We start from the raw sequence: 27,002 nt of genomic DNA, 5'->3' as shown, positions 1-27,002 counted from the left end.
TAGATGTACACCTTGCTGGGGTTGTTTGACCCCAGTACTCTTTCCTGCCATGGCAGGGGGTCAGACTCGATGATCTGCTCAGGTCTCTTCCAACCCTAGAAACTATAAAACTATGAAACTATGTTTAGTTTATTCATAAGAATTGGGTGTGACACTGTGTTAAAGGCCTTTTAAAAATCCAAGTAAAAAACATCTACCTCTATTCCTTCATCCAAGCATTTTGTGACCCAGTTGTAAAATGAAGCCAGATTAATCAGGCAGGAGCTGTCTGCTGTGAACCCATGCTGATCGCCCTTTTGTATCATTTTACCTGCTGGCCCCCCACAAATGTGATCCTTAATAATTTTCTCAAAGGTCTTGCCAAGGATGGAGGTGAGACTAACTGGCGTATAGGTACCAGGTTCCTCCTTCCTCCCCTTCTTGAAAATAGGAACCACATTGGCCCTTTTCCAATCCTCCAGGACCTGGCCTGAGGACCATGAGTGCTCTAACAGTTGTACCAGTGGCTCTGCTGACTCCAGCTAATTCCATAAGTACTGTAGGATGAAGATCATCAGGACCTGTTGACTTAAATACATTCAACCCCTCCAGGTGCCCCTTTACTAGGTCAGCAAGAACACTTGGTGGGTGGGTATCTTTACTGGGCTTACCTAAAGTCCCAATGGAATGCGTATGTGTATTCAAGTCCAGGAACACGGATGCAAAGAAATCATTTAGATTTGGCCATCCTATCTGTTACCAGTTGCCCTAGTTCATCCTGAAGGAGCCCTATGTTGCCCTGCACCTTCTTTTTGCTTCCTATGTACTTAAAAATGTCTTTTTGTTATCCTTAACTTTTGCTGCCAGCCTAAGTGCCATTTCCACTTTGGCTGTCCTCACTGTTTCCCTGCATGCTTGAGCCAAGCAGGTATACTTCTCCTCGGTAGCAGCCCCCTGCTTCTACAGCCTGTAGGCCTCTTTTTTCCCTCCAAGCTCTCCTGGATTTTCCTGGTCAGCCAAAAGGATTTCTTTGCTTTTTTTGCCCCCTTTTATGTGTACTGGGATTGCCCTTTTCTGTGCCTGCAGGATTAGTCCCTTGAGAAACACCCACCCTTCCTGGACTCCCATCTCTCCAAGGCTTTTACCAGTCAATCCCTCCCTAAACTAATCTCCTAAGCTTGTTGAAGTTGGCCTTCCTGAAGTCTAGCACTTCCATCCTACTAGTTATCTTCCCCACCTTTCTCCAGATAGTGAATCCTATCAATTGGTGGTGCTACCTAACCCCTAGGTTACCTTGCACCTGCAGATCCGCCACTAAGTCATCCCCTGTTGCCAGTACCAAGTCTAGTAAGGCATTTCCCTTAGTGGGAACACATACCTCCTGCAACAGGTGAAAGTCCTGCAAGGACGTTAGAAACGTGCGTAAATGGGCAGACCTGGCTATTCCTTGAAATGTCTTTCTTTAAAAATATATGACAGTCTAACTCACAGAAATGTGAAAGCTGTTGTCATGCGGGCCTTTTTTTTCTCCACTGCACTTCAGAAGGGTCAGAGTGTATGCAACTAAACTGATGTAATTTGAATAATTTATTTCCTGCATTTAAGTTGATAAATCATGCCCATAATAATTCACACACACACACACACACACACATATACATATGGTTGCACTTATCCCATAGGGTCTGCAAACTGTCCAAATGGACAAGCAAAAGGCTAAATACTGTATTTTCTTAAACACTGAAACCAGTATTTAATTGGACTACAAAACAGTGATTATTTGATCCCTACTTGAATTTAATTGTAATGAATTTACTAGGTTTTGAAACCTTCTTTTAATGAAGGTTCATCCCTAAATAGGTAATGCAAGGGGCTACCTAAAATACTTATAATTTATTGTCTTAATTGTAAATTTTTAAATATATTTATTATTTTTTCTATATTTTTCAGCAATACTTTAAAGGCCACATTAAAAGGTTTCTGAAATAAGTCTGAGTCTGTCCATCAGCTTAAATGAAAACTGAACCATTCCTAGGTTATAGAAAAAAAAACTTGTATCAAAATGAAACGGCAGAAAAAGAAAAAATATAGTAATAATTCAATAATTACAACCAAGAAATGACACAGTTCTAATATAAACTTGAGGGGAAATAAGAGCAGGTAAAGGAAGAAGGGGAGGAAATTAATTACAGGCATATAATTTAATAGTATTATTCAGATAATAACACAATAAGTCCAGCAAAGCACAATACTGTGCTTCTTAAGATTTACATTTGTACAAAACTGAAATGCTGAAAAGTGAAAAGAATAATTAAGAATAAGGCATGTAAATTCATACATAAACATTTCAATATAATTCAGTATCAGAAAGCATATGTACACATTTCTTTAGGACCTAATGGAGTTGAGTAAAGAGAGAGAGAGTGTGTAAAAAAAATATTGTTTAGAATATGAATGCTGTGTGTATTTCTCTGCAGTGCAAGATGGAGGGTGGCTCTTCTGAGATTTAGTGTTTAGCAGGGAAAAGAAGCCTGGAGACTCAAAAGAGAGAAAAATAAATCTTCGCTTTGCAGCTGTACGATGTTGACCATAACTGGCATAGCGAGTCCCTTTGCATATCACAATTAACTTGGCATACTAAAGAATTTTTATTTCTCTACTCTAGTCCCATAGTTTTAAATTTTTCCTTCCTAAGACAATACTTTAAGTTGAAAATAATCAGCAGCTGTTTCCCATTCTCAGAGATATATGCAAGTATTGCCCTGAAATCTGGAATTTAAAATATATTTTAGATGTGGATAAAAAGTCCAGACAGCCAAGTCCTAGAGAGATACTTCAGTAGTCTACTTCCAAACATAAGTTTGTTTAACCCTCACCATATTCTCAAGGTACTTGTCTCATTGTCATTCTTTGGAAGGAGAAGTATCTGACAGTGACTGAGAAAGTGATGTTTTGTGCTCTATTTGAGGCTTACAGCATCACTTTTTTCTGTTTTTCCAGAAGTTTCCTCCACATTAAAAAGTTAAAAAATCAACAGCTATAACAGGAGTTTATTGTACTATTTCAGTTCTTAAACATAAACTGGTGCACAAAACATAGTCTCAGATTACCATGAAAAACAACTGTGGCCAGGTACAGACATTTTCCTTTCAGCAGTTTATGTGATCGAAAACCAGTATATACCCATAACAGAACAGATGTTTGGCACACACAGACTGATTTAAAAAATCATGGAATGCAATCTAAGATTTACCCCCCATACCGAAGGATGAGTGTATATTATGTTCATATGTTACTAGAACACTCTTCGTCTTTGGGTGAACACTTAACCTGACTGCAGCCAAACACATATTGATTTATAGTGTCCCTTTTGGTTCATAAATCTATACTTTCTTTAGGTCCTGTCATCCCACTCCCAGATTTTATGTAAAGTTCTATGTAAAGCCTATTATGGGAATTCTTCTATAGGGTTCTTAAACAATTCTATGGAATGTAAAATTTGGGCATTTATCCCTTTTATACATTTCCTTAGAATGTTAAAAAAATGTAAAGGAAATCACCTTGTTTGGTTAATTTCTGTATTTGTTCAAGAGTCACTATTCTTAATTGTCATTTGTAGCTTTATGGTTAAGCACCTGCTTATGTAGTCTGCTGCTTCAGAATCATACTTCTCTTCTAAATAGGACGATAATATAGGTTGGTTCACACAACTCTAAAATATTATCAGCTCTTAATTAAATCTAGCATCAAGATTGGCTCCATGGCAATAATTTTCTTAGGACTCCTCTAAGAGGCTCTTCATATGGTCCGTAAGTTTCTATCATATTTACTATCTGAAAGTGCTGCTGAGTCTGACATCTGCCACAGGAAGTCTTCATCTTAGGAAATATAACTCAGAATATGAGAGGTATTTTGATTTTAAATTTGTATATATATGGTAATTTTATAGACCAAACAACCAAACCCTTCTTTCTTCTTCTGAATCTGAGATGGTCAAGAAGGGAGCCCTGATTAACTTGTCATGGAATGCTTCCCTGTCAATATTTTATTTTGGCACATAAATCCAGTCATTTGGATGCAGTAATTGGCATTATTGCCAATATGCTGCAAATCCTTTTCACAATCTGTTCTGCATTAAAATGCCTTATATTAGATTCTCACATAAACTCTGGCATTTGGAGCTTTGCTGCCAATTGTGAACATTTGATTAATTTTTTACATGATTTGTAAACATAAAAATGTAATTGAACAACACATTATACGTCTATAATGTACAAGGGATGGTGAAAATGACGAAGTCTGGGTGTCCTGTTAAATTGTTTTCTGTGGTGAAGCAGGTGGATTAGATCATGGATGAAACCATGCTAGCTCAAAAATTTAAGTGACTTCTTGTAATATTGGCTCTGGTGTGAGATTAATCTTCCTTTTCTAGATTCTTCCATAAGTAGTGCATGGGGAGGATTTAGAAGTAGCAGAATATATGTGTATATGTGCTCTTCCTCTTTTGAAGGCATATTGTGGGTTCTTAGAAAGGTATGTAGGAGTTTCACGTGGCTTGAGGATCTAATTCTTCAGTGTTTCACCAAATTATATTGCTTGTTTCCACAAAAGAGGTCTCATCAGCCCAGATTCACAAAAGGATTTTCTTAGGGTAACAATTTTTGGATCTTGGGCAGCACTGGATTTGCACTGAATAAAAGGCTTTAGCCTGTGGCCAGCAGAGCTGCTGACTACAAGGCAAAATGATATTTTAAAAGTAACATTGCAAGCAAGCATGCAATGTTGATGCCTAAGCAAGCATTTCCTAACAATGGAGTAGAGTTGAAAAGATATATAGTTCATCGTGTAAGAAAAACAAGATGCAGCCCACCAGCTGTCATCAGGAGATAAAGCAGAAGCAGGACCTTGGAGATGAAGGACGAGTCAGCAAGAAACGGCAATTGACCAAGGGAAGCCCAATTCACTGTCTTATGCATGTGCTCATAGCAAAAAGACATGCAAATAAATGAAATGCATAAGCAATCCCATGCTAATGTAAAAAAAAAGAGGCAGAGCTTGAGATAGGAGGAGATATGGGTGGAACAAAGGTGGGGCAAAGGTGGAGCAAATGGTAATGAGCATGGACCAAGGTGTATAAATGTGAAAAGACCTAATATTCAGTGCAGGTCCCCAGTTTGTTGGTTTTCTGGGACCTTTGCCCAAAGTGGTCCCCATTTTGAATAAAGCTGTTGCGAGCAATGTGTGCTGGTGTTTGCTCCCTGCTTGCTCTGGCAACTGAGCAACTGGATCCATGGGCAATTGGATCATCATCTCCCTAGTTGTTCGGTGCCGCATGGAGTTGGGGGTCTAACAGATTTTATGATGTATTGTTCACTAATTATTATATAGAATACTTGCTCTTTTAAAAATTGTAATTGTATTTGCCTTCCCAGGCACCATGTTTGTTTTCAGTGTGGTCCCTGTTTAAAACAATAAAGTCACCACCCCTGGTAGTCTCTTTCCTGAACTAGTCTAACTCCACATAACAGACTTACCTACCTAAATTGTTATTTAGGCAAAATTTAGGAACATAAATATCACCTCTGGTCCTCAAAATGCTTGTTCAGCTCTCAACCCACAAGTTGCTTACAATTTGTAGGTGCCTTAGATTTGAACATTAAAGTTTCTATGTGCCTAAAGTTTTTTTTCCCCTCTGTTTACCTAGGATTGCTTGTCTTGACAATTGTAAACAATTTAATATGTCTAACATCTAAACCCCTGGCCTGTCTCAATTGCAAGACTTGATCTGATAGGTATCTATCATCTTAACAAGCCTTCATACAAATTCATAACCAGCTACTGGGTATTTGTTTTAAATGTTACTGTACTGGTGGTCATGCTTCCTTTTATCCATTAACCTGGAAGTTAGAACACTAATCCAGGATGTATGAGTGCATTCCCTCTCCTACATGAAAGGGTTCAAACCAACATCTTCCACTTTCTAGAAGAATACCAGAACCACCAGGTTATAGGTAGGGGTCAATTTAATTGCAACTTCATGGATTTCACAGAAACCGTGATAAACAGCAGTTTCCACAAATGGTGGGAGAAATGGGCTGTCTTCATGATTTTGCAGGAAATCGCCAGAAAAAAAATTGCTAAAAATGCTGGCTCCCTAGTGGGGGAAGCAACTGGCACAAAAGAAAGCAGCAGCTCCATCTGCCACTGATTGGCCAAGAGGACTGCCTTTCTTGTCCTCCTGCCCCTCTTTGCAAGTCAGTGGTGAAGGATGGGGCACATGTGGGGAATCCCTCATCAAGAGGCAGGGCCACTGGTGTCCTTCAGCCAATCAGCAGTGGAGGCATCTTGCTATGGAAAAAATGTGAGAGTGGTGCTGGGCACCATGAGCAGCCCACGATTTTTCCTTCACCTTGGTGTGGTTTAAAGAGTTCCTAGCTATAAGCTGTTTTATATATTCCCAAGTCAGGAGAAACGTTTCTACTTTACAAGAAATATTTCAAATTTCACTGAGCCTAAAAGGGAGTTTGAGAGTGAGAATGATTCACTAATGTGAGGGCAAGGACACTAATTTCTCCTCACAGAATTCACAGAATTAAACCAAAGTCTCTCGCATCCTGGCTGACAGCTCTAACAACTGAGGTATTAGATAAGGAAAGGGACTAGCACTACCCCTTTCTGTAGCAGGGTTTTAAATAAAAGCATGAATTCTGTTCCATTTTTTCAAAGAAAGGATTTAGGCACCTTTTTTACTGGCTGTGAATCCCAAGTGAAGGGAGTTGTATCCCAGCAGCCCAAAATAAAATAATGACAGTAATGAGAGCAAGAGATTTAAGGCAGACTCCTTTCCTCAGCATTTCCCTGTTAGCTAGCTTAGGCAACTCTCCTCCAAATATACCCTTCTTGTGGATGTCGTTCTGATAGATCTAATATTCTTATAACACCCAAGCTTCTTTGCAGATCTGAGTCACTGACTTTACTGGGAGCTGTTAAGTCTCAGAGCAGTTACACAAATATTGAAGAATCCAGCTCTGAGCTAGACTTTAAATTTGATTCACATCTCTGATTTACAGACATTTTGAGGACAGGCACAAGGCAAAACAGATTAGTAGTATAAGTTCCCAGTGTGTATAATTCACAGGGTCTGGTAAATTTCCTTCTCCCTGTCCCTTTCCATTGACTGATGACTATATAGTGTTTTGAAGGTAGAAAGGCTGCATCACTGAATATCTCCCTAGTTTATTTAAAATGGAGCAGAGACTGGCACCCCCCTTTCTATAGTCCCACATGCTTGTTCAAACCAATAAACTATAGATTTGGGCTCATTTTTGCTTGCTTTCTCTAGGAACTCAACAGTTAATGCTGTGTAAAATAGAAACAGCTTTAAATGGATAAACTCAGAAGACCTCCCCTTCACACACACGTCCACTGAATAATAATTTATTTTTCTCACATACAACACAAGCTTTTTCCCAAAAAACAACTGCTGGAAATTGTAGTGCACTTTACCATATTTACCCGGTTCCAGGACAAGGTTTTACTTCTTCCCATTTAACATGAGAAAAAAAGCCCTCTCCCCCATCTTGGAATCAAGTTTGAGGCTGTGGGGGGGCAGGCAGCCTCTGCAGCTCAATTAAACCCCAGGGTGGTGCCAGAACCACAGCTGCTGCCTGCTCCCATCCTCACTGCCTCTGCACCCCTGCCTCTTTCTCTACCACAACCTTTCTCCCCTGCGCTGCTTCTGTCTCCAAGCCGCTTCAGCGTCCCATTTTCTCTTTCCACAGCCTCTGCCCCCTGCCTTAAGAAATGGCTCTTACCCTGCTGTTTACTTTTATTCTATCTCCAATCCAGCCTGGGACATGGAACACAGCCCGGGGCCAACCCTGTGCAAATGACATGGAGCTGGCACCATTGCTGTAGAGCTGGCACCACTGCTGTGACCCAGGCTGGAGCAGGGACAGAGCCTGCCAGTGTGGAACAAGGCTTTTTAGCAGGTGTGCCACAAATTAGTCCCCATGCCCTCCTCAAGTTTCACTCCAGTTGTCTGCCTTCTACTCCCTACCCTGTAGTCCCTGATCAGTTTGCTGCTCTGCTTTCTGTTCCCTGCCCTATCTGTCCTGTGCTACCCATGCCCTCCCCAATCTGGTGTGTACCACACAGAATCTGCCCATGTCACTTATGGCACATATGCTGCAGGTTGGCCACCACTGGGATAGAACATGTCTATGTCATAAAAGAAAGGATTGACCCTTCCTTATTTTTTTTAAACTAAAGGCTGAAGCACAGATCTTGGAATGGAGCAAGATTCATGCTTCTCTCTCTTCAGTGTTTTTATTACTGACTTAGGTGGCTGTCCATTCAACATGTGGTTTCTATTCTTATCTACTTTAGGTGTCTAGTTCTCACCATACATTGCACATAGAGCATAGGCACCTACGTTGGAGGGTGCAAATTCTAGTAGGCACCTAGAAACTTTTAACGTTCCATGAGAAATGTAGTTCACCTACAGAACTTTATTGGTAAGCCTGTGATAGAGTCATAAATTAAACAGACATTTCCTGAGACTTTGTCTACAGCCTTAGCTGTAGGCAATGTTTTCACATTACACAAAACCATGTATGCAATATTTTGTAATTTATCAGATACCCTTCTTATAATTTTACATTAGCTTGCACACAAAAGCCTTAAGAAAGAGCTCATTGAAATGAGCAGGATTTTTGACACTCATTTCAATGTGAACAAGATCAGGCTCAAAAACTGTGTGATAAGTGAGAGGTTAGCACATGTGCATAACAAATTTCTGTCTTCTTCCTTAAAAGATTTCTTACGATGCTGACTATAGTTTGAGAATATAAATATAATACCGTAGATACAATACAATAAATTGTAAAATGAAATGTAATATATATGTTAAATTGTACTTAATAAAAAGTTTCATTGCACATGGTGGAAGATAAAACAGAACTTTAAAATATGTGTGACGAAATTTAAGGGAATATAAAAAATAAGACCAACATATAAATCACAGTAAAAATTAGTGTGATACGGTGGTTTTGACGCTTGACTGGTTTTATTATCTTAATCTTGTGATATAAACAAGGAAATCTATCCCTGAGTGCAGAAGACATGCTAAGAAATGTTGCTTTTACTTAGAATAAGGAGTTAATGAGCTTTTCTCCTCTTCATGTAGCGTGATTTCTCATAGTATTGAAATCCCATACTATACAGGGGTTTAATTGAAATCTTTTTGTACAGCTTAGTGGATAGTTCCAAAAAGAAATATGAGCAACGTTAACTCCCTCTTCCTGTTCATATAACTGGGAAATTGAAGCACATTTTATTTTGCTTCCATTAGAACCCTTTTACTGAATATCAGACTCACACTGATGAAATATATGCTACTGTTCTGCCTTTTCAGGAAGCAATACAGAGTTAGACCAAGAGGGATATATAAAGCTTGAGATTTAGGTCCTATTAATAACTGCTGGATGTCTAAATCCTTCTTATAACAAGCATGTGGACAAAAGGGATCCAGTTAACCTAATGTATTTGGACTTCCAAAAAGCTTTCAACAAGGTTTCTCACGAAACTCTTTTAACAAACTGAGCCCCTTGGCAGGCATGCAATTAAAGGCATGATGGGATAGGGCCTGGGGGGTCAACCTGACAGCCTGGAGTTTCTCTGACTTGGCTCAATATGCTACCAGGCACACTGCACCAGCGGGCCTCCACCCCAACACTGCTTTGTGGCACCTCAGTGCTGCTCAACTGCCAGGCCTGCACCGTCCAGGCCTACAAGCTGCTCCAGGCTCCTGACAGGCCTATCAACACCCAGGCCCAGCTGCAGGCAGCTCCTGGCCACTGAGGTGCGGCCAATTCCAGCTGCCTGCAGCCCGCCCCTATCAGCCTGCCTGAAGTCTGCAGGTGCTGTGAGGCATGCCATACCCCTCTGCTGGGTGCTGCAGGCAGCTTCCCAGGCCCAGCAGCACAGAGACAGCTGTACGGAGGTCCAGCGAGTTGGCATGGGAGCCCCGCCTTGTCATTGCCAATGCCAGTGCCCACCAGCCAGGGTCCCAGCTTGTTGCAGGAGACTGGTGATCTTGTGGAGCTGTGGGATGAGGTGGTGGTGCAGTACCAGTTCACATGGAGTAGATACTCCAATGTCCTCATACATGTAAGAGGGGCTATCAGGCCAGGTGTGGGAGTGAGGGCATAACTGGTCAGTGCAGCAGAGCTGCATAAAGGTCAAGGCTTTGCAGGTACAGTGGGCTACCATCACCAACCACAACCACCAGTTGAGGAGTGCCTGCAAGTCCATACCCTTTATGTGGCAACTGACAGAGATCCTAGTGCCCTAGGACCCAGGTCACAACCGTGCTGTGTACCGCAGCATGGGTGGCCTGCCTGAGCAACCCTGGCCTGGCACCTGTGGTGAAGTGCCACCAGGGGAGGGCACAAGGTGCCAGCAGCCTGTCCCACCAACTCTCCAACTGCAGCCTCCACCAGCAGCTCAGGGAGCCCAGGCCAGTGCCTCCCCTGACAGCTCTGCAGCCTCAGCTCCAGCCACAAGGCATGGCCAGCAAAGTCACTGCTGGCCACCAGCAGCATCAGTTCCTCTCAGAGGGGGCCCTGCCCAGGTGCCTGCATACTGTGCACTACCATCTGAAGAGTCAACCTGGAGATGCACACCATCACTTTAAACCAGGACTGAGTGGAGCCACTGGCCACAACAGCCCTGGCCATGTGATAAGCCCTGCACTGGGACAGGGCCCTCCCTACCCAGTCAATATCCCTCCCCTACCCCTGCCCCTTTTCCCTCTCCCTGCCCAGCCCAGTTACACTCCCCTGACCCCCAGGTTCCCCCACTCCACAGCACACAGGCAGGCAGGAGAGAGTACAAAACTTTAATGAGCAGCCTGTGCCCCTGCAATTAGGCAGGCACAAGCCTCTCACACACCAAAGAATACATTGATGCTGGTAGCAATGTACTTCTTGGCAACAGGGGACAAGAACTTGTAGTGCAGCCACAGGTACCACTCTGGACTTGCCCCCTGTACGATTGAAACTCAGGGTCCCATTCAAGTTGCACAGGTGAGCCCAGAGCACCATGGCAATCAGCAGCAGCAGGGTGTAGTGGGTTGGGCACCCCTCAGTCCACACAAACAGCTCCTCGCACAGTGCCTGAGACACATGCAACAAGAGCACACTTGGGGTGCAGTGCCAGAGCCTGGGGGAGGTGGACTGGCCCTGGTGCACCTCCTCAGAGAGATCCCTTGTGGGAAGGGTGGGGGCACAGACAGCTACTCATCCCAGTTATCCCAGAGTCCTGTACCTCCTGAGCCCAGGCATTGTGGACTTGGTGGCACCACAGGAGAGTGGATGCTCTGCAGGAGAAGTGGTGTTAGTGGGCTCTCAAGCCATGGCAGCAGGTACTGCTAGGAGCATACCCTGTCCGCCCTGCCCTGGGAATGGGACAGGGAAGGCAGGCTATCTGTGGCCAGCACTCAGCAGCCCACCTGCCCCTGCGGAGTGAGCAGGGATGGGGCACGCAGCCAGTGGCTGCTTGGGTCTGTACCTGCTTGGCCAACTTACCATGGTCCCAGGGTGCCAGTGCACATCCAGCCCTCGTCTGAGGCTGGGCGGTGCATGGCCTCTGATACAGAGCATCTTAACTCAGAAATGATGCAACTCTCACAAGCAGCTTCTTTCTAATGTCTCTGCAGTCCCTGCAGCTGCACACGGGAGCAGCTGAGATGTGGGCTCAGGGTCACTGCTGCCCACAGCCAGGGCCCTGTGGATGTGCCAGCTCTGCAGAAGAAGGACCTAGGACTGCACTCTCCTCCTGGACCAGCTGGTGATAGTATCAGAGGACTGTCTTGTGGATGCACGGGCCTAGTGGGTGGAGGATAGGCCACACCAAGACAGGTGACAGGCAGAGGGTGTTGGCCACAAGGATGCATGGGACCAGTGTGAGGAGGCACAGGACAGGGTGAACCAGGAGTTCCAGGCACAGCTCCTGGCCCTGTGTGAGCAGGTAGAGGCCCTGCAAGAGCAGACTGTGGTTCTGGGCAGGGTAGTGCAGGCCATAGACAACAACTGCTGGGTGATGGACACCACTGTGGTCCTGGAATTCACCTCCATTCTGCCTGCTGCTTGGCCCCTGACCCTAACCCCACCTTCCCTCTAGTAGTCACCCAACAGCAGGGCCCCTCATGGGCCTGGGTGGAGGTCCAGTGCTGCCTTCACCAGCCAAGGGCCCCTGCTGTTGACACTGCCCTGAATCCCCCACCACCCAGCCCCACCATCCACTGCTTGCCCCATCTCCAGGTGGATGCAGAGCTGGAGCTGCTTTCAGTGGGGCCAGGAGCACATGCCAGACCTGCTGGCCCTTGGTACTGGCTGCTAGCAGGGGAGCCACCCACACTGGGGATCACCAGCCACCATCATCCCTTAGCAAGCCCCCCACCTACTTGGCTCACTGAATGATCACAGGCTGGGTTGCTGGCCACCTGTGTCTAGGCTCTGGTCCCTAGGTGCTCCCACCCCACAGTCCCCCACCCTGGCACAGTACACAAACAACAATGTGAATAGTTTGCACAGGGAAGAGCTTGTTTTATTGTTGTTGGGTGGGGTGGATGTTGGAAGGGCTCTGTTGTTGCAGGGAGGAGTATGAAGGACTCTGTTTCTTGGGTAGGGTCTCTTTGATGTGAGGAGAATAAAAATTGTTGTTCTTCTGAGACATGTCTGCAGTGAGAATTGTGCTGGAGTTGGGGAGGTCTGTGGGCAGCTGTCCAGGTGGGGTACAGCAGGGAGTGCAGAAGAAGGTGGTCACATGGGGTGGGTGTGTCACTTACCTGGGGCCTCAGCAGGAGGGGCTAATTAATATTGCTGTTGCTGCAGCTGCTACTGCTGCTGCCAGGCATCCTCCACCTACCAAGACTCCTCCACCCAGGCCTTTTGAAACAGCTTCTCCCAGGCCTCACAGATGTTGTGCATCATGCAGACTGTGACAGTGACCCAAGGGAGGCTGTCCTCAATGAACTTGAGGTGTGTGGTGAGGATACACCAGCATCCCTTGAAGTGTCTGAAGGTGCACTTCACTAGGGCATGGGTCTGGGCCAGGCACCAGTTAAAGTGGGCCTGGAGGGGATCCAGCTGAATGGTGTAGAGCAACATGAGTCCAGGAAGAAGTGAGTAGATGGGGTCCCTGATTAAGAGCGGTGGGACCTCTATGGCACCCAGCAGCAGGTCCAGCACCCCCAGTGTAAATTGGCTGCTTTGCACCAGGGCTGGCAGGGCAGAGTTCTGAAACATGTAGGATGATGGCCTGCAGCACAATGAAATGAAAGCCCCTCCAGCTATGGTAGGGGTGGTCACTGTGGGGCAGGCAGGTGAAGGGAATGTGGATCCCATCCAGGGCAATCCCAGTACATGGAATCCTACCACCACTGCCAGGGGGTCATGCACATGGAGCACTGTGTGCCCCAGCATGTCCTGGATGGCATTGCAAACCTCCAGAATGACCGCCCCAACAGTGGCATTGCTCACCCCAAAGAGATGGCCTACATAGAGGAGGCTGGTGGGCATGGCCAGCTTGAGCAGGGTCAGGGCCATCCAAGTGTCTGCAGGAAGGGGTGACCACATGGTAGTGTCTTGCTGCTCCAAATGTAGCCAGAGTTGCTCCAAGAGGTCCTGGAAGGTGTCCTGAGTCATCCATAATGCCCCCAGCCACTATTCATTATCCCAGCTCTTCTGGATGATGTGTAGTCACCAGTACTGGTTGGCCCAGCAGGCCCAGAGGTGTTGGAGCTGGAGGCCCAGGAAGGTGAGGGAAGCTCTGGCAGTGATATCCAACAGTACATGACTGGTGTCCCTGCTGGAGTCAGGCCAGCTGAACTGGGTCCATGTGGCAGCTGCACAGCAATGGCAGCCCTGGGATGGCTCATTGGCCAGGCAGGTAGTTGCTACATGTGGGGGAGCCAGGAGGGCCAGCTGGTGGTCAGCACATTGGGCCAGAAGGGCCAACATGGTGGTCAGCAGGGACCTTGAGTAGTGGTTGTCCCTACCAGGGGTAGGGGCAAGGGCTGGAGAACCCATGGCACAGGGATGAAGAGATGGTGGAGAGAGACCTGCTGCATGCTGTCCCTGAACTGTGCATGCTGCTTCTGGCAGGGGAAGTGGCTGACCAGAGAGCAGAGATTGGGGCTGGCTTTTCAAGATGACTGCCAGCTGCTGGCAGCTGCAACCAGAGACTAGAGCTCCCCCTGGTGGTGTCAGGGGCCCGTTGCAGGGCTGCAGGAAGTGGGAGCAGTTTGCTTCTAAGAGTAGCAAATCTGCTGCCATGTTGCTTTGTGTGTAGACTCCTGCCAGGGAACATTTACTTACAAATAGTTTACTTGCAAGTAAACTGATTTTAGATCAAATGCAGGTGTAGACATGCCCAGTGGTCTATTTGCACCTGTTGCAACATTGATCCTTTTTAAAGAATTCCTCTTAGCTAATGGTGCTATTATCACCTCCTACTCCAGATTATATATACTCCTCTGGTGTGTGCAGAGTCTTGTAAAGTGCTGGAATCCATTATAATTCTTCCATCTTTTTTGAAAATTCTAGACATTGTCTTGATATGTATTTCAGTTCAGAGCACGGGAAGCTCTATGTGTTGTTTTGAACTTCAATTGCTTTTCTGCCTTATGTCTTTATTCTTGTAATATTTTGGGATTCCTAATAATGTCCAGTGTCAGAACTTTATCCACTCACCTTGTCCACCCACTGAACCTGAACAGGATGTTTTCCTTTGATTGGCAAATAAAAATTGCTTTCTCAAAAGTTAAGTCAAGGTCTTCCTGCAGCCTCTTTCTGAGTGTTGTTGTTCCACAGCCCAGTCACAATCTGGTCTGCTAAAGGACTCAGCATACCAAAATTGCAGAAAAAGCTCTTCATCCTTAGGTTATGCACAAACACTTCTATTTTTCACCCTTTTTGCTGTGGCTGTTTTAAAACATCTCTCTTGTATGATGACTTTTACAGGGAGAGTAGTACAGCTGCATAGATTGAACTGATAAAAAACTGAACTGACATTCAGTATTTGGGTGGCCAAGAAAGGCAGAAGCCTAAAGTGGCCCAGGCCAGGAGCCTGGGGGTGCTCACATGCACAACACTTCATGGTGACACTGGAGAGGAGAGCCAGCAGACAAGTTCTCCTCAATTCTGTCCCCTCCCCAGCTGCTGCCTCTTTGGGTAGGGGGGCATAATGCATCCCAACCCAGGCATTCCCCCACCAAATGGGTTCTGCATAGGTAAAAAGCTCCTCTACCCCTTCGCCAGCCACCTGCCTCTGAAGTGCACTCCCCCAGCCAAGCACCACCCCCACCCCCAGCCAGAGTCTGCATGGTGCCAGGGGGGAAGACCCTGCCATGAGAGCTTTTCACCCTCACTGGAGCCCTACACCTTCCCCATCTGCCCACCTCTAAGGGGGGAACACAACCCCCAGCCCAGCACCAGACCCTCTAGCTGTAGCCAGCTGGTGATGGGGGCGGGGTGCTGGGTCAGGGGGTATGTTCCCCCCTAGCCCTCTGACATCTCAGATGAGGGTGGCTGGGGAGGGGGTGGGGCTGGTTGCTGGGCTGCATGGGGACAAAAATCCCCTGTGCCAGGCACACACAGGCTAGGGAGCCCTGGGGGTCCATTACCTTGCCCCCTGTCCCACCAAGCAGATAGTCAAAGGCAGGAATCAAGCTAGGGAGCAGAGTCTGTACTGCCTCAGCTGTGTGGCAGCTGAAGGTTGGGCCAGCCCTCCTTCACTAGAGTAGATAGCAGAACCCAGGCTTGCAAAGCATCCTGGGATGCTGGGGGACTGTGAGTTAACTTGAGTGAGGGGGGAATCCGGGACAGAAGTTCCACAAAGTGGTTTAACCTAAATCAGTTAATTAGGATACTACATCCATTCAGGTTTATCTTAAACCAGATTCAACCATTTGAAAGTGGTTTATGTACACTGAAAGTCTGTGTACATAAACCACTACAGATTTAAATCAATTTCTGATCACTTAAACCAGTTTATGTGTAACATCTGTATCTAGCTTATGACTTGGGACAGAAGTCACATATAAACTGGTTTAAGGGATCAGAAATTGGTTTAAACCTGTAACAAAACAGAAGCTCAGTACACATAAACCAGTTTCAAAATGGATGAAACTGGTTTAAGATAAACCTGCTTGAATGTAGTAGTATCAGACTTAACTGATTTGGTTCAAATTAAATCAAGTTTATGAAACTTCTGTCCCAGACCCCGTCCTGGTTCAAATTAAATCAATTCCCCAGAATCCCAGCATACTTTGCAGCCCTGGGGTGGGCTGTGCTATCTGCTTCAAAGAGCAGGGCTGGCTCTGCCCCTCTGCTCCCTAGCTGGAGGGCTGGCTGACAACAGGTTGAGATGGGGCAAGCCTGGATGGGGATGCATCCCTCTACAATGGAGAGGGATGGGACTGCCCCAGGCAAACTCCAGCTGGGGTCTGGGATCAGGGGCTAGGGGCCAGAGAGGGTCTTAAATACCCTTTCCCCCACTTAAACTTACTGCTGGCTGTGACTGTGGACTACAAATCCCAGAGGCACCTGGAATCAGGAAGAGAAAGTGATGAGCAACCCTGCAGAGTCCTGCTGCCATAATTCTGGGCTGCAAATGCCAGAGACCTTGGGGGCAGCATAAAGAGGAAGTGAACAAACAGCTAGAGAGCCATGCTGTAGCACCCTCCCCCCTCAGCTTCTGGCGGAGTCACTGGAGGCATGGGGCTGCATTTCCTGAGTCAAAGCTGAATGTCTATTCACTTCTGTTTCAATTTAATCTGTGCAGCTTAGACTAACCTGCAAAAACTGAATTGATTTGGCTTTTTGACTGTCCACCTACCCTGTATGATTGGTATGCCTACATCTGGATTAGGTCTTAAAAAGATGCTCATATTGGCATTGTTGTCTGCATGCACAAAAGTGGAATTCTAGGTGCCTAAGAAACCTGAAAGTGAAACAGGGAGGCAAATATAGCAAATATAGGCAGCAGTTAAGGCAGGGTAGCAGTGGGCAGGGATGGGGTTGACTGCAACCTTGCATGTAGGCATGTTAATTCCATCTGGGTAATCTTTAGGCACCAAAGTCTTTTATTAAACATTCAGCCCTACTCCTGTAGAATAGGAGCTTTGTTTGTAGACAGCACAACATGAAGTCCTAGATGTTAACAGATCCATAGCTATTCTTTGTTTCATGTTTTAAAGTTTAAAACTAATTGCTAACTTTAAATAAGACTGTGCCCCACTTCCATAGGAATGATAAGTTATTTAAACATTTACTTTGTAGACTGCATTCATTTGGATTAAACATCTCTTCTGAATCTGCTGGAACAGAGACTCAAATAGTAGCTTTTCAACTCTTTCTTCTAAGGAATTGGTTTTTAATAAGTCATTATTTTTAGGAGCAATATTGTTTGAAATGAACAGCTATTACTTTATGTCCATGCTTCGTAGTAAATAATAAATTAAATATAAGATAGAGACAGCAGAATTTTTTCTTTTTTAACTTTTACAAGGACTTTAACCTTGCTTTAATGTATGAAAATTACCCAGCCTTGAAACTGACACTCACTGCTTCTGGCATATAACATATAAATCAGATCACATTGTTTAAAATAATTAAATTTTACTGTTATGCTAGGGTTGTCACAATTAAGGATGAGATGGCACTAGAAATGGCTTTACCACATGGCAATATGTTCTTGTCAGTTCCAGAGTGTGATCCTTTTCTACCCAGGATTTTTGGACAGAAAGAAGTCCTTGATGTGGCTCTCCAGTGATCCCCACCTGTCTACCAGGGAGAGTAGCACTGATACTGACATGTAATGTTTCTTTCATAGAGAGAAAGTTCATTCAATACAGGAGTTTTGAGAGGTCATGGGAAGTAAAGTATGGGAAAGGTGTGAAGATGTAGGACCTTTAAAAAGGATTTTGGCAAGAAGAAAAAATTTAAGCTATATTTAGCTGCAGCTGTTAATCATGCACTTGTTTTGACCCCAAGATTTTTAAAAATGTGAAGAATTCAAAATTCAGTACTTTGGAAAGCTATAGATTAAACAGCTTTCTAATATTATGAATGTGTGCTTTCAGCAAATACATGGCACCAAATACATGGGAGCTGGATCAAGTCCTTAGTGTCTAGTTTGGACATGCATATGCTTGCGTAATAAATTACTGCTACATGACCCAGGACTACATATGTAATGAATTACTTCTAAACATGACCCAGGATTGCAATATGGATGTCAGTGAGACTGGAATAGATGCTAGTTTTCCAAATGAGGATGAGCACTTTAGGAGAAGAATATAATAATAAAGTTTCACCACAGCGAACACTAGTGTAAGCCTTACATAAACCTCAGGCTGAACCTTTTTTTCTCTCTTCTACACTGTGATAATTTTAGGCTTATCTTCACCACACTGCTGATACCAATTCTAACCCACATCATACTACTACATAGCACGAGGCTTTGTAAAGTAGATTTTATGTTATAAGGTACAACCACAATAATCTGTTAAACTATCTGATAACAGTTTAATCTCTCTGCCCTTCTTTTTATACATCTGCCCAGGAAAGATGCCTTGACAGCATCTTATTTTATTTCCTTTTCCTGCATTCCTACCCTTGCTGTGTTTAATCGCTTATCTTCTTCCTCCAGTTTTCCTCGACCCCCCTCCTCCCCTCCCTCTTTTAATCTTATCACTCCCTTCTGCTTCTGTGGATGAGGTCCAACTTTGCCGTATCCTAATAATTATACAGACCATAGTCTGTTATCTAAACCAACTCTTTTGTCTCCTAAAATGCTCTTGTACCTTATCATTAGTTTCTCTCAAAGTCATCACTACCTGTGCTTTGCCTTCCTTGATTATTTGCTCACTGATGACAGAAAGTATAAGCTGCCATTTTTTCTTTGTGGGCCATGCAGTTGCTAAGTGATTCCCCTTCCACCTCTAGCTACTACTATAAATACTTAATAATTTTAAGATGAAATGTCCGTGTTACTTTTCATTTAAGTAGCACAAGGCACCTGAACTTGGATGATTTAAAGTGCATTATAAAACTGTTTGGATTAAGGGACAGTTCTGATTGGCTGGTAGATTAATGTTAAGGGGTGGATTAATTTATGTGAAGTACACAGTTCAGCACTGCTGTTCAGGATTTCAAACTGCTAACCTCATCTTATTTCAACACTCAGATGCATGTTTTACTCAGAATAAAGCTGTTAGGGAAAAAAAGTAATAAGGCACATCTAAGTAGGGTGTTTGGTAATCATGAGATAACACTCCAGAAGGATTGAAAGTGTGCAGCTGTGTCTTGCAGTATGATTATCCTATGATAACCCCACTCCTTATCACACCTGACTGCTTAATACTCATCCAATTAAATATAACGTTTTCTGCGAGCTAATAAATTAGCACATGCACTCCGTTATGATCCTGTGTGAAATATAATACCATAAGATTATCAAGATCCACTCTTCTTTTGTATTAGGTATTACAGGAAGTATCTGCATAAAGTCATGCCCATTTTAGGTCTCAGGTTTTTTCTATAATTAGGAAGATAGAGATTCAAAGAGAGATTCTCCCTGGAAGCTGGGAACAGAATGGAAAATTATATGCACTGATCTATGCCACACAGTAAAATGATTGAATAATGGTTATTCTATCATTTCATATTTGTAGGTCACTGTTCTAAACTTTAGCCAGTCAATACTGAGAGCTATATACGTTTTATAATATTTATTATTCTTAGCTCATTTCATCCTCTGAAATTAACAATTTTACCTTCTGCTTCTCTGTGATTAGTTTCAGAAATAAAGTCCAAGTCTACAGAAATGTTTTATATTTTTTATCCCTAATATCAGCTGCTAAGCCATATGGTTAGTTTCTCATAATATGCTTTCTCTTCAGAATATTTCTTCTAACTTCTCATCATATAGAATTCCCAGGCCTTTCCTCTGTTGAACTGTAATCTTACATCTTTTCTTAGGTATTTTTTCTCTTATTTAGATTATTAGCTTTTCTGGACAGAAAACATGCCAAGCATATATTTTGGAGAGCACAGAATATAATGTGATTGCTTTTAAAAAACATTATGTCTATAATAATAGATTTTCTGAGGATCAAAAGAATTAAGATTCCAAACTCTGCAGAACCTAGTCAGTTGCCCCATCTTTAATTCACTTCATTCCTCACAGACCAAGGCAGAAATATGATCCTGAGCTACCAAAATTTACAAATGTTAATACTTATTTTTCCCATTCAGTAGTCATTTTTTGGATGTTGAAAAGTGTTAATTTTATTTTATCTAGATTTTGCTTCTGGCTTTCAGTTATCAGTTCTTCACTAGAGATTTTTTGCAAGAAACTTTTCCAAAGCAATCAGTCACTGAAACACTCGTACCACCATTCAATGTAGTAAGTTTTATTTATTTTTAATTAGGGAGTTTAAGTGATGCTACTTTTTCATTCTGCAGAAATATAAATCAGAGAAAAGAGGAGGGTTTTGTATTCGATAGTACTTCAGGCTCAAAACTAATTTCTAATCGAAAATTGCATACACAACGTTATAGCTGTCAGCCTTGGAGTTACAAAGCAGATAGCCTAGGACTAATGTTCCATATACAGCTAATAGACCTAAGATTTTACATTGCCTCACATTTTACATGTACAAAAATGCAAATGCAACTCATACAAAAGGTAACAGATGGATGGTACCCTTAAGATGCTTAGGTGCCAATTGTCTGGCTTGTAGGCATTAAAGTCATAAAACATGATCCTTTTTTACCCTCACCTATAAAACTAGTCACATGCCTAGATTCCTTATGCCCATCTCCCTTAGCCTGAAGAATTTCGTAGGAGACTAGATGTGGGCTACCACATACATTCTGAAGTGAGCCAGAACAGTGACTAAAATCTAATCTAAGACCCACTGGCATCTAATTCCATTTAGGAAGTTCCTGAAATCCACATAGGTCCCCACTTCACTGAGCAGAGAATAAGTACTCAGAACAACTGTTTAGCATGATTACAGTTCCCACTTTACCAAATAGGAGTGCCAACTGTCTATAAATTTGCAAGCAAACCATAAAAATCCAGCCTAAAATGTCTGTCCATCATCTGTAAGAGAAAAGTAACCCATCTCTAAAGAGTGGAAACGCTGAGCTCATTTCAAGAGCCATGCTAGAAAGAAGGTGCATTCTAAGCAAGTGGTGATACTGAACAGAGCAAGCAGGGCAATGCCTCCTGGTGCCTAAGCAGGAGTGCTGCTCAGAGCATTATAATGAACTGAATCCATAGCTTTTGCTCCTTTCCTGCCCCAGGAGGTGCTGCTGCTGAGTGTCCTGGTGGTCACTAGCCCAGGTAAGACAGGCACAGAGCTGGGGGAGGGAGATTCAGCAGGTTGGGGGTGTATGCTGGGACTGGGGGAAAGTGGAGCCAGTGACAGCAGGAGCAGAACTGCGGGGGTAGAGGGAGGAGGAAGTGAGTAGGGCATAAACCCTGGGTGCTGGCTTGGAAGGGGTACCCATATAGCCCCCTCCCCAAGAGGAATCTTTTCCATGGAAAAGGCAGCCCTACACAGCCTGGCCATAGGGAGCTGGACAGATTTAGCCCCATGTACTATGTGGTGTATCTATAGGATAGGGGGTAAGGAATGCACCCCCCCCCCAGGCTGTGCTGTGAAAGGTGTAGCCCATCACCCAGAAGTGTATCTGGGGTAAAGGTAGAGAGAGTAGCCCTGTGGCATCTATGCCAGCCAAACTGCTGCACCAATGTGCAGCAAGCCCGTCCTCAGCTATAGCAGCTAAGTTCAGGCTGCTCCAGCAGGAGCTGTAGCAGCTGCTGCTCAAATGTAAAGAGAAGGGACAGGTAAGAGTCTGCTCCACCCCACCACTCACCATCTTGTTCTCCAGTGGTCAGAATATTCCTGCCTGCCAGGGCCGGACACAGGTATGGGTGAACTGGGCAGCTGCCTAGGGCCCGGGCAGAAAGGGGGCCCCAAAATGGTAAGTTGTCCAATTATTATTATCATCACCTCTGGTGAAGGGGCAGGCAATACTAAAAGTTCACCCAGGGCTGCCAGGAATCTAGGTACAGTGCTTCTGCCTCCATCCACCCACCTCTGCCTCAGGTACTTCAATATCTTGCTAGAACTTTGGGTGGGGGTCAGGCCAGGGGATGAGCCGGAGGGGTGGGCAGCATGAAGCAGGTGGCAATTGAGGGTACTAGAGTGTAAGGATGAATAAATAACCCCTGCAAAGGGGTGTAGAAGCATTACTGTAGCCATTCAGGGTTGCCAGCCAACATTTATTTATTTTTTACTGACAGCAAAAACAAATGTTCTTTAAAAAGTTTGTCTGCCAATAAGAAGTTTGCAGGTTGTCAGTTAAAAAATTCCTTGGATTGGCAAGCCTGCCCAATAGCTTAGGGCACTTCTACAAGTGCTCTGGGATTTGGCAGCAGCACTTTAAATAGAGCTGCTCCAAAAGCTGCTCTAATTAAAGCACCACTGCATCTCATGCACCTGCGCTTCAAAATGACAGTGGAGGTGCTTGAACTAAAGCTCTGTAGCAGGCTTCATGCTTGTGTACAGGCACCCTTAGTAATTATTGAACTTGCTCAGGAAACAGAGAGGTGAATTAAAAGCCTCTTTTACCCACACTTCCCACTTCACAGTAAAATCACCCTAGCCACTAGGCTATGAGCTATGCAGTATACATGGAATCCTCTATCTCTCCTGTTGAAACTAGACCACTGGGCAGAAAGGATTGCAAGAGCCATGACCAGAAATAAAACAAGTAAGGAAGAGTCCTGTAATGCATGCACTCTTCTAGGATGGAGAGAGCCCTGGATTCTTTCTGTTTATGTGGATTATTGATTGACTAATGGCAAAGGAATAAACACCACTGGGAACAGAGGTCAGAACAGCTTCAAAATGGAATTAAATGTTGAGTTGCCCAGTCATTTCCTTTAATCCCAAACTCTACTTTTTAGCCCAACAACAACAAAAAGAAACGTACGTGAGGCTTATCTGAATTCCTCCTCCTCACTTCTTCCTTTTCCCCTAACTCCATACTGCTTCCCCCAATTTTTCATATTGCAGGAGTGTGGGAAAATAATTATTTTGTAAACCTATAGCTGGGAATAAGATTTGGGACTGATGGTGTTACAGTTCTAATGAGACATAATCAGTCAGCTAGGTTGTATAGCATTGTGACAACGCATTCACATCCTACACAGCATCAGTTCAGAAGGCGATAATGAATGTTCTAATTGCCTCCCCAAATGTGACCAAGCTGCGGATTAGGAAACAATTCTTATACAAGACTATAGAACAGGAAGAAGGCAAAGACTACAGGCTGCCCTGGAGAGATTTCAGAGGTGCCAATGGAGAAAATATTATGGAAAGACCCACATGAAGAAAAGACTGACAAGCAAGGGGTTTGGAAGCAGCCCAAGGAAGCAGTGGTGGATAGAAGGAAATGATCCTATGTTACTTAACACAGTGTCCCATAATGGAAGACAGAGAACAGGATGGGTCTGGGTTCTCCTACTTCTTTATGCCCTATGGAAGGACACGTTTGGAAGGTAAAGGTGACAAAGATGAATAATCCTAGAATGTACAAAATAATAATCCCAATAATCATGTCAAACTTCCCATTACTCTGGTGGGATAGATGAACACTAAATTGAATGGAGAGAAGGGCCTGGGGGTATCTTTCATGCCACACCTGGTCACTGGGGGAGGCCCATTAACACTTCTGAAGACCTTTGCAAACATTTATGAGAATGAAAGTGGTTTCTAAGAGTAGAAGCAGAAGTTCCACCAGCTCACAAAGTTGTCGGATTGCTTTAGCTATGAAATCCTATTGTGGTCAGCAAAATGATCTCCCTTGAAAATACTGAAACGGGCAGTTTTTAGCCCATAGCAGAGCTAAGTGAATAATGTCAAAAAGTATTCACAGATGTTCATTCAAATGCACTGCCTTATTCATGACAATTTTTATTTTCTTCTGGAAGGGTTGATGTGACCATACTAAAGTTATCAAGAATTTTGCAGAAAGAAAAAAGTGACACTTATATCAATTCATGTGAATGACATTTGTGAAGCAGTTCTGAAAGTCTTTGGGAGCTTGGTAAAGGGCGAGCAAAGTGATAACCAGGGCTGGCCGTATGGGTGGGCAACATGGGCAACCTTCCAGGGCACTATGATCAAGAGGACACCACACACACGCTAAGTGATGATAAGGAGGCATCCCTACCCCTGGAAAGGGCAGATCAGTATGGCTATGAGCAGCACCCACTGCCCTGAACCCATGACTTGTTTTATGAGTCATGCCATTGCATGAGCCAGCAACACCCACTCGTGTTCCTGCTGCTCATTGTGATGGGCACCTTCCTGATACTGCTCACCACCTTCATCTCAGTGCTGGTAAGAGACGAGTCCTCTAATCACTACCCTTTTCCCCCTTGCCCTTCTTGGTCACCAATGGGGGATGCTGTGGGGAAGCAAGTCTCCCCAGCCCAGCAGCCCAGCAGCTCCCCCCAGGGCTTTATTTCTGACATTTTTGCTAATACTACTACATACTTATACTCAAAGAAAGAGCGCCAAAATATAAATTTGCCTAGGGCAGCATTTTTCTTACCCTGGCCCTAGTGATAACCTGTGACTACCCACACAGAAGTAGTGAATTACAAACAGTAAATACTCAAGCAGCAATCAAGGGAAAGTGTTCATAAACATTTGATAAATGGGACTATGTCTATAGAAGCGATACAGTGAAAAAATCCATTTAACCAACTGATTTTTTAAAGATAATTTGCAAAGAAAAAAAAAAAGAGGGACAGCCTAAATTCTTCTAATGAGTTGTCTTAGTGTGCCTTTTTCATTACCCCATGAAATCAATGAGTTTTCACACTGTCTTCAATGGGAAGAAAATCAGACCCTTTTTTCCCAGGTCTGAGCCCTGATTTTCATTCACCATAAGGAAAGCCTCTCATAGTAGCTCCTACAGTGTGAAGCTGATATTTCCACATATGATTTATTGTTTTTAGCTAAAGCTAAAAACAGTCTGCAAGGCTATGAAATACAACAGGGGCATTACCAGGACTAGCAAACAACATTTCAGAAGGAAGGGTAGCTTGATTAGTAACATAAGAAGGCCATCAAAGAGAAGAAACTGCCATTAAAACCCTGTAGAGCAAAGAGAGATTAGTAGGAATCATATGGGTTATAGTGAGTCAATTAACACCCTCAGCACTTCCTGAATTCACATACAACTGTTGTTGCTCCTGGGCAATTGGTTTTAACTTTGGGTGGGGTAGGAATCAAAAGGGTGTGAGACTGCATCACCCCACTATTCCCAGATCCACCCTGGTAAGATTTTATACAAAGGATGGTCAGTGATGGCACTACCATTTGTCTTGTTTTCTGAGTTACAAACCAGTAGAAGTTGTGTTTTGTATCAATATCAGTATGAGACAGAGCACACCTAAAGGATTTGGCCTTTCTAGAAACTCAAGCAGAATTTAAACACCATCCCAGATCTAGTCTGAGGACAAGATTGCTTAAGAAGAAGGTAAGCCATCTCTTCAGACTGGGGTGCTTTTACAATCTTTGATTTCACCTCAGCCTGAAGAAGGGTGTGTGCACACCAAAGCTTGCAAAGAAAGATTTTTTTCCCTATTTTTAGTTGGCGTAATAAAAGGTATCACCTCTGAACCAAGAGTTTTAGAGCTTTTTATTTCTCTAAGTGCTACATTTGTACCTTTAAAAATCTCCCTAGATATAGAAAGATGAAAGAAAAGATAGAAGAAAAAATCAGAATGAGAGGAAATGGGTGGAATTTATATGAAGAAAATTACTATAAAATATAACAGAATAACTTAAAATATATGGGTAAAAGAGAGGTGTTTGTATGTGTATATGTGTGTATGTGTATGTATATGTATGTGTATGTATGCATGCGTGTATGTATGCTTGTGTGTGTATATGTATGTGTATATATATGTGTGTGTATATATACGTATGTATGTATGTGTGTGCATGTATATGTATGTATGTATGTATATATATAATAGCATTTGAGTGAGTGCAAAGAAATCCCACAAATATCCTGAAAGATTTGGAAAAAATGTCTTATAATGTAAGAACTGAAGTGCTCCATCTGTTTAGTTTATTAAAAATGAGATTGAGAAGTGATTTCATTACAGAGTATAAATATCTTCATGGTGAGAAAATACAGTCAACTAAAGGGCTCTTCAATCGAGCAGAGAATGATATGATAGCTGGAAGTGAAATGCAGACAAATTCAGATTAGAAAGCTAGTGCACATTTTTTTAAATGGGAGTGACTGACTCCGAAACAAACTAGCAAAGACAGTGGTGGATCCTCCATGTCTCAATATCTTCAGATCAAGCCAGAATATCTTTCTAGAACACAAGTTTCTGGGATCAGTATAGGTGAGAGTGCAATATTCCCTGGCCTGAGGACATGCTGGCTGTCAAATTATTTGATTTAACAGTCCTTAAATCAATTAAATTACTATAAGAACTATAGGCAACTAAATGAAAATTACCAAAGACAGATAGGCCACATCCAGACAAGCCCTCATGTGCCTCCTGTAGTGTCTCAAACCCCTTTGAGACCCTGCAAGAGGCACATGCAGGAACGCAAAATGCTCCCTGTGCTGCAAATTTGCAGTACAGGGGCAAAATTAGACCCCTGGAAATCCTGCAAAAAAACCTGCACAGAAAAAAAGGACTGGGCAGGGCACAATCCTGGACCATGGCCTGAGGCAACCAAAGGCAGGGTTCTCCATAAAAATGCTCTGGCTACCAGAGTGTCTCTATGGTTAACCCTCGCCCTGGTAATGAAGCATGCTGCCTTCCTGTGCAGGCCAGGCAATGTGCCATCAGGGAGCTGGACCCAGACTCCTGTTAGGTAGATAAGGGGTGGGGGGGCT

The sequence above is a fragment of the Crocodylus porosus genome, unplaced genomic scaffold (genome assembly GCF_001723895.1).
Source record: "Crocodylus porosus isolate Cpor-Errol unplaced genomic scaffold, CroPor_comp1, whole genome shotgun sequence".
In the NCBI taxonomy this organism is placed as follows: domain Eukaryota; kingdom Metazoa; phylum Chordata; order Crocodylia; family Crocodylidae; genus Crocodylus; species Crocodylus porosus.
This window is presented reverse-complemented; position numbering follows the sequence as displayed.